This window comes from Papaver somniferum, unplaced genomic scaffold, assembly GCF_003573695.1.
Source record: "Papaver somniferum cultivar HN1 unplaced genomic scaffold, ASM357369v1 unplaced-scaffold_41, whole genome shotgun sequence".
NCBI classification, from domain to species: Eukaryota; Viridiplantae; Streptophyta; class Magnoliopsida; order Ranunculales; family Papaveraceae; genus Papaver; species Papaver somniferum.
In genome coordinates this window covers 2722113-2730206 of record NW_020646638.1, presented here as the reverse complement: position 1 = coordinate 2730206, position 8094 = coordinate 2722113, and positions in this window count along the sequence as shown.

The window sequence follows — 8094 nt, the reverse complement described above, 5'->3', positions numbered from 1 at the left end:
TATTACACATGCATTCACAGCAGTGTAACTTCTGGTTGCACATCCATATATTTGAGTGTAAACTGAAGTTACACAAGCCATTGATCGGACCTACCCAATAAATCAAAATAAAATAAAGTTACACCAGCATTTATCATGTGTAAGCTAATGTTACAGTTGGAGCACAGCTTTTGGATGGGTTCTCAATCGATAATGAGAAACACCAAAAAGAATTCCTTTTATTCATGTACATTAGGGTTTCATGCTACATTATAGGAAAGAATCATCTAAGTTTAATAACAGAATATATGCAAATATACTCAAGAATGGAAAACTCTAACAGTGTGCACATCGTGTGCACATACGTAAAACATCTGTGCACATACTCAACCAGCTGTCCTAACATTCCCCCTCGTTCCATGCGGGTGTTGGCAAACAGTAAGCAAGGAACGCAATGATAGAAATCGATCTTTAGGCAGAGCCTTAGTGAATATATCAGCAAGCTGGTTCGTCGAAGAAACAAAGCGAACGATAAGTTGTCCTTTCTGAACACGTTCTCGAACAAAGTGGTAGTCTATTTCAATATGTTTGGTTCTGCCATGAAAAATAGGGTTCATAGTTAAGTAGTTTGCACCTAAGTTGTCACACCACAGAACTGGAGGAGTACGAATGGGAGTCTGTAATTCGTGAAGAAGAGACTCAATCCACATGAGTTCAGCTGTAGCAGTTGCCAGCCCACGGTACTCAGATTCCATGCTGGATTTAGACACCGTCTTCTGTTTTCGTGAATTCCAGGATATGATGTTAGGGCCAAGGAAGACACAGTAGCCACTTGTAGATCGTCGATCCGTAGGATCACCTGCCCAGTCCGCATCAGTATATGCTGAGAAGTTGAGTTGCAAAGAGTTACCTCGTCTAAGAAATATACCATGAGTAGACGTATCCTGTAAGTATCGAAGAATTCATTTCACAAGAAGGAGATGTGCAGTCGTAGGGGCGTGCATAAATTGACACACTTTGTTTACGGCAAAGGCAATTTCAGGCCGTGTAAGAAGTAAATATTGCAGACCGCCAACAACACTACGGTAATATGTCGGATCAGTGAGAACAGAGCCGTATGTGGGATGTAGATTAGTAGAGGTGCTAAGAGGAGTCACAACATGCTTAGCACCATGCATATTTGCTCGTTGAAGAAGGTCCTCAATGTAACGCCTTTGAGAAAGAAATAAGCCTGTGGAAGTCCAGGTAGCTTCTACGCCAAGAAAGAAAGACAGCTGACCGAAATCCTTTAGAGCAAATTCCTGATGAAGCTGTGATTTGAGTTTGTCTAAACAAGACATGTTCGAACCTGTAAGAATGATGTCATCGACGTAGACCAGCAGAAAAGTAGTTTCCCCAGAAGAGTGTCGGATAAACAAAGATGTATCGGCTTTGGAGATTTCAAACCCCAATTTCTGCAAAAACAAGCTGAAGCGATGGTACCACGCCCTCGGAGCTTGTTTTAAGACGTAAATAGATCGATGTATCTTGCATACATGTTTTGGAAAATGAGGGTCAGTATATCCCGGTGGCTGCTTCATATAGACTTCCTCATCAAGAAAACCATTTAAGAAAGCATTTTGAATGTCGAGCTGTTGCACTGGCCAGTTGTATGTCAAGGAAAGTGTGAGAACAACACGAATGGTGCACGGTTTAATTACCGGGCTGAAGGTCTCCCCATAATCAATACCAAACTTTTGTTTAAAACCCTGAGCAACTAAACGAGCTTTACGTCGTTCAATGGTGCCATCTGCTTTGCGCTTTATGCAGAAAAACCATTTGTTGCCAACCACATTCATGTCAGGAGAGTAAGGAACCTTTGTCCATGTTCCATTTTTCATCAAGGAATTGTATTGATCATCCATTGCGCTGCGCCATTTGGGATCCGCTTTAGCCTGTGTATAACAGCTAGGTTCAAAAAGATTATCAGTAATTTTTTCATGTTTAGAGGCTAGGAGAACCTTGGGTTTAAAAATACCATCTTTGGCTCGGGTAACCATGCTATGGTCATTGAGAACAACAGGTGGTGGCAAAGTGGTTGTAGAGGGATCTGAATTTGGAATTGCGGGATAATGAGATCTAGGAGCGTTGGGTGTTGGTGATAAGAGAGTTGTGAGAGAGGGTGAGACATCAACTGGTTGAACAGAATGGGAGCTACTGGAGTCTGCAGTAGAACGGAGTGAGGGTGGAGAGGAGTCGGAAGAGTTTTCAGAATGAGATGCTGAACTGGGTATGACAGCAGGCATATTTGAGTCAATGGATGGATTGGTAGAGACGGTTGGATGCATCGGAGAGCCATGACGAGCATCTGTTGGACGATGTTCTATGGGAGAACTATGATTAAGTATGTTGCTGGAAGGAGAAGGTAAAGGTACAAGGTGGGGGATGGAAGACTGTACCTGGTCCGATCGAGAAGAGGAAGGTAGTTCAGCGGCAGCATAAGGAAATGATTCCTCCACAAACACAACATGTCGAGACCGATAGATTCTACCAGTAGATACATGAAAACATTTGTAACCCTTTCTAGCAGAGTCATACCCAAGAAAAACACATGCGGAAGAACGTGACTCAAGTTTATTGGAGCGGTAATCCCGTAAGTGAGGAAAACACAAACACCCAAAAGTTTTTAGGGATAAGTAATCCGGAACCTTATTAAAAAGCAGCTCATATGGAGAACGATACCCTGTTGATGAGGATGGAACTATATTCATGAGAAAACAAGCCGTAAAAAATGCATCATACCAAAATTTCACTGGAACAGATGCCATGGATAACAAGGTTAGACCAGTTTCTACAATGTGGCGATGGCGTCGCTCTACTAGGCCATTTTGAGGGGATGTGTGGGGACAAGATAATCGATGAAGAGTTCCACTTTCACGAAGTAGTGGTTTAATACGATGATACTCGGTTCCATTATCGGTTTGAAACATTTTGATTTTAGTGTTGAAAAGATTATCCACATGTTTAGAGAAGGAAATGAATATAGGAACAACATCTGTTTTTGAATGCATGGGATATATCCATGTAAAACGACTAAAGGCATCCACGAAAAGAACATAATATCGATAACCTTCATTAGAAAGAGTGGTGCAGGACCCCAAACATCAGAGATAACCAAATCCAAAGGTTTGGAGTAAACAGTGGTACTAGAATGGAAAGGGAGTTTATGACTCTTACTTTCTAGACAAGATTGACAAAAAGAAATACGAGAATTCAATACTGGAAGCTTATGGCGAGATAAAACAGACTTGACAGTTCTTAACATGGGATGTCCTAAACGATTATGCCAACACTGTAGGGTCGTCCGTTGGCAGGCCTCGAAAGGGTATAGAAATTGAGCGCAAATAAAAACGGGGGCCTACAGTAATACCGCAAGTGCACGGTCGTCAGTTGTAGCTCGTGCAAGTACGGGTCGATCCACAGAGATCGGGTGTGTTTTGGAAGTGTTTTAGCTAATTGGGTTCCTAAATTGTTGTTGGGTTTTGAAGCCTTTTGGCTTAAATTGGGCTTTGAGTGCTAATGGGTTTGTTCACAATAAAAGGAACTGAGCATGGGCTCAGTTTGGTCTTTGAAGTGCAAATGGGCTTAGGCCTTAAACTTAGGCTTTTGATTAAGCCTGAATTGGATTGGGCCTTAATGAATTTGGGCTTTGGTCTTAAACAACTGGGCTTTGGTTAAGCCCACAGTTGACTGAATTGGGCTTCAGTTTGAATTGAGCTTTGGACTTGATAGTGGACCAGATTGGGCTCAGCTGGCTTTGGCAGTGAACTGAGCTTTGGGCTCAGCAGCAGCAGGCAGGAAAAAGAAGGCAGCAGCTTGGCAGCAGCAACAGAAGTGCTGCAGGGCAAGTGCAAGAGAAACAGCAACTGCAGAGCAAAAGCAACAGCAGCTGCAGAGGGAGGCATAGAAGGCAATGCAGCAGCTGTACACATGGCCAAGAAAAGAAAGCAGTATTGCAGCACAAGACAATGCAAGTAGCAGCAAGAACAGCAAGACAGAGGCAAATGCACAGCAAGGCCAAGGAAACAACAGCAGTAGGGGAAGCAACAAGAAAACAAGTAGTGGGTAACTAACAGGGCAGCAACAGGGAAGACACAACAGCAACAGAAAACAACACAAGATGAACCAAGGCCTAAGCCAAGGGCAGGGGTGATAAAGAAACTGAAATGAAGCAAGGCTAGGCAGAATACATGCAAACTAAAAGAATGGGAGGAAAATTAGCTTGCTCATTGTCACTAGTGAGCACTAATTTCCCCCAATGCACAATCAGCACATTGCATACAAGCATACACAGGGAATGGCAAGAAAATCAGCTTGCTTTAAGCACTGATTTCTTCCATTACACAATCAGTTCATTGCTTCAAATGTATCTAGCCTAACATTCCTTCAAATGACAGTGAATTAAACATGACACAACAATGAGGATAAACATATAAACAAACATGAACATAAGCACAACTAACAGGAGCAGAACTGAAATACTAACAGGAATTAATTTAACCTAACATGATACTTAACACATTAACAGTGAATAACACAACATCACAAACATAACAAGAGCACAGCAATTAACAAGAAACAATATTGAGAACAACATGAACTGAAATGAGCTTGTAAATTGAAAATTGAAAATTAACAGTTAACAGGACATGAGAGTCCTGGATGTGGGCTAATCCCAACATAGTTTTTACACACATCCCTCACCACATATTTATACCCAATTACATCATTAGGGCTTTCCCCCAATTTTCCCCCAAAATCAGTGAAATTAGGTTTTGCAAATTACCTAATTTTATGGCACAATTCCTCCCATGTGCGACGACCCATCCTTCCTTGTCATCTTCTCTTGCTTCCCATACCTCCAATTGCTCTGTATCATCAACTAATTTCACCAACTCACTCTTAGGGTTCAGTGGTGAGAGAATGGGCGAAATTAATTGTTTGATAGAGATTAGAACGTGATATAGGTGATGGGTCGAGTGTGTATGATGATTTGAGAAGAGATGGTGGTGGTTGTGGTGATTGAGAAGGAGTTGGTGGCGGAGCAGGTGGTGGTGATGGCGACAGCAGGGTGATGGTTCTGCAGAGGGGGGGAGGAGAAGGCTCGATTGAGTTTGGGGTTAAATGGTTCGGTTGCTAGGGTGTTAGGAGGGTCCATCGAGTTCGATGATCTGTGACTCTGAGCTGCGAGATGCGGAGATGGTAGGTAGATCGGACGGTGATGCGGAGGTAAGCGATGAGAGACCGTTGGATTATATGATACAACAAAATGAACGGTACTTGATGGAGTTAGGTACTGTAGTGTTAGGCGGAGATATCAAACTTTGATGAACAGCAAGGGAGCGACCGTTGGATTCAACTACCATCTAATCTGAAGGCTTGGAATTTCAGCGCTGTGGTGCTTGGCAGAGACATCAGATTTTGATGATCAGCAAGGAGCGACCGTCGGATGCTTCTGAGAAATGATCTGATGGCTGATAACGGAGGCGCTTTTGTGTGTAGAAAATGAGGTTGTGCGCACCATTCTTCGCGGCTTCCTTGCGTAATTTCTTCCGGCTTTTCACTACTTTTCTGCTCTTTTCGCTCCGCGACTCATCCGAACTTTATTTATTACCTAAAAATGCAAAATTAATTAATAAAAATATTTATTCTTGAAAACAATGAAAATACAGAATATGGGATAAAATGTAGAATTAATGCATAAAAGATGAGTTAAAATGCCAACAAAAGGGATAAATATATACAATATTTGGCACTCATCAAATACCCCCAAACCTGAATTTTACTTGTCCTCAAGTAAAACAAAACTAAGGAAATCCTAACTATACCACTGTCGCTGGTCTCTCGAATGCATTTAGCGTATGCACTAAGCCTTTTAAACCACTAAGTGTCCCTAGTGGACGAGTGAAGTCTCGTGAAGGTTTACCAGAGGTGTGCCTACAAAACCTAAGGACAAAATATAAGCTCAGATTCCATCAAACGTGACATGTGCAAAACAGTTAAGCTCACAGCAAAATGGAGATGTCAATCTAGCTATCGAAGGCACAATCCTAGCACTGATAACAAATAAGGACATGTGATAAGAGTGTAAAGTGTATCTACACATGTGTAAAGAAAGATCTGAAGTCATGACTACTAATCACCAAGAGATAGTTTCTCAGGCTAAGAACTGAGGTCAAAATCTAGCTAGCTGTCCGGACTTTACGAGAATTGTGAATGAGTTGGAGGTATTTCACAATTTCTCGCGTTGTACATCAATGGCATACACCCTCCTTGCTTATTACAACGAAACAACAAAAGATGACTATTTACATGACTCTTATTTACATTGACAATTCTCTTTTTATTTTTGGAACAAGAGATGATGGAATTGATAAATACTTGATTTTTTTTTTTTTGGTATTTTTCTGATTTTTTTTTTTTTTTTTTTTTTTTTTTTTTTTTTTTTTTTTTTTTACAAGGAAACACTTTTGATACATAACAAAAAGAAACAAAAGATTACATGACACTTTGCAAGAGGTAGCCCTTTTTGATGCACCCAGTTAAATTCGATGGTTGTTTTTCTTAATGTAACCTCCATCTTCTATCCCAACCAACCAAAGAACAAGCTAGTCAAGTTTCGTTCAGTATTCTAAAGTGATTGGCAATCGTAACTTCCTATCCAACACCTTGAAGATCGAGGCCATACATGTATTGGTAGATCGTGCGCGTGCAAATTTCTTATCACTATGTGAATTGTGCTAGAATCAGGGTGCCTAAATATCTAGACTAAGACTCCTAATAAAAATACATATTTGCACAAGAGTCAACATTTCAAGGTAAATGAGCTCCATTTTTATGATTTTTCATTTTTTAATTTTTTTTTTTTGAATTTGATTTTTCAATTTTTTTTTTGGAATTTTTCAATTTTTTTCAAAAAGAAGGAGTTCGTTTTCAATTATGGCAAATTATCATGGTATCTACTCTATACCCCCAAACCTAAACTAAACATTGTCCTCAATGTTTCAAAATATGGAAAGAATTAAAATGCAACATATGGAAAGGGACATGTTGAGTAGAGTAAAAGGAGAGAGAATACCCGATTTCGGCGAAAGCAGAATTAAAACTCCGTTATTCAAGGCAAAAATCCAACATATTTTAGCCGAGATCAAATTGGATTAGCAAAATATATACAAAAGGAACAAAAGGTTTTTTTTTTTTTTTTTTTTTTTTTTAAAAAAAACGGGAAAAAAGTAAAGTAAATTTTTTTTTTTTTTTTTTTTTTAAAATAAATAAAATAAAATTTGGTTTTTGTATGGGAGCAAGCCCACTGTGCAAGCCTCTAATGAAATGGATGGAAGGTTGCGGCCCACGAAACACTAAGTTTTAATTTTGAAAGTTTAATTTGGCCCAGTTGGTTAAGGCCCGACGTTTGTTTTAAAACTTTGGTTTCGAGGTCCACTTTCGAGTGGAATACAAGTCCAATTGATGCTTACAAGCTCAGCTGGGTTTAAACCCAGAGTTCAAAATACAAGTCCAATGAAAGAATTTAAACAAGCCCACACAAAATAAATACAAGCCCACAACAAGCCCAAAATAATTATTACAAACCCAAAATAGAAAAATAAAAAGCCCAAAAAAATTGGGTTAATTATTACAAGCCCACAAATAAAAAATTGGAAGCCCACAGGTTGGGTTCTCTTAATGAAATGGGTTTAGGCTTACCTTTTTAGCACAGCCCAGCTGCTCTGATATTGTTGCAAAAACCCAGTTGGGTTTTGGTTCTTTTCCTTGGTGGCGTCCCAGCAGAGGAAAAACAGGTTCAGAACAGCAGGTCCAACAGCAAATGAAGTGAAGCAGATGCAGATGCAAATGCTATGCAGTGAAATGCAAAAATAGCTAATAAAAAACACAGATAAAACACAGCACCAATCCCCGGCAGCGGCGCCAAAAACTTGGTAGTCCCCGGCAGCGGCGCCAAAAACTTGGCAGGCCTCGAAAGGGTATAGAAATTGAGCGCAAATAAAAACGGGGGCCTACAGTAATACCGCAAGTGCACGGTCGTCAGTTGTAGCTCGTGCAAGTACGGGTCGATCC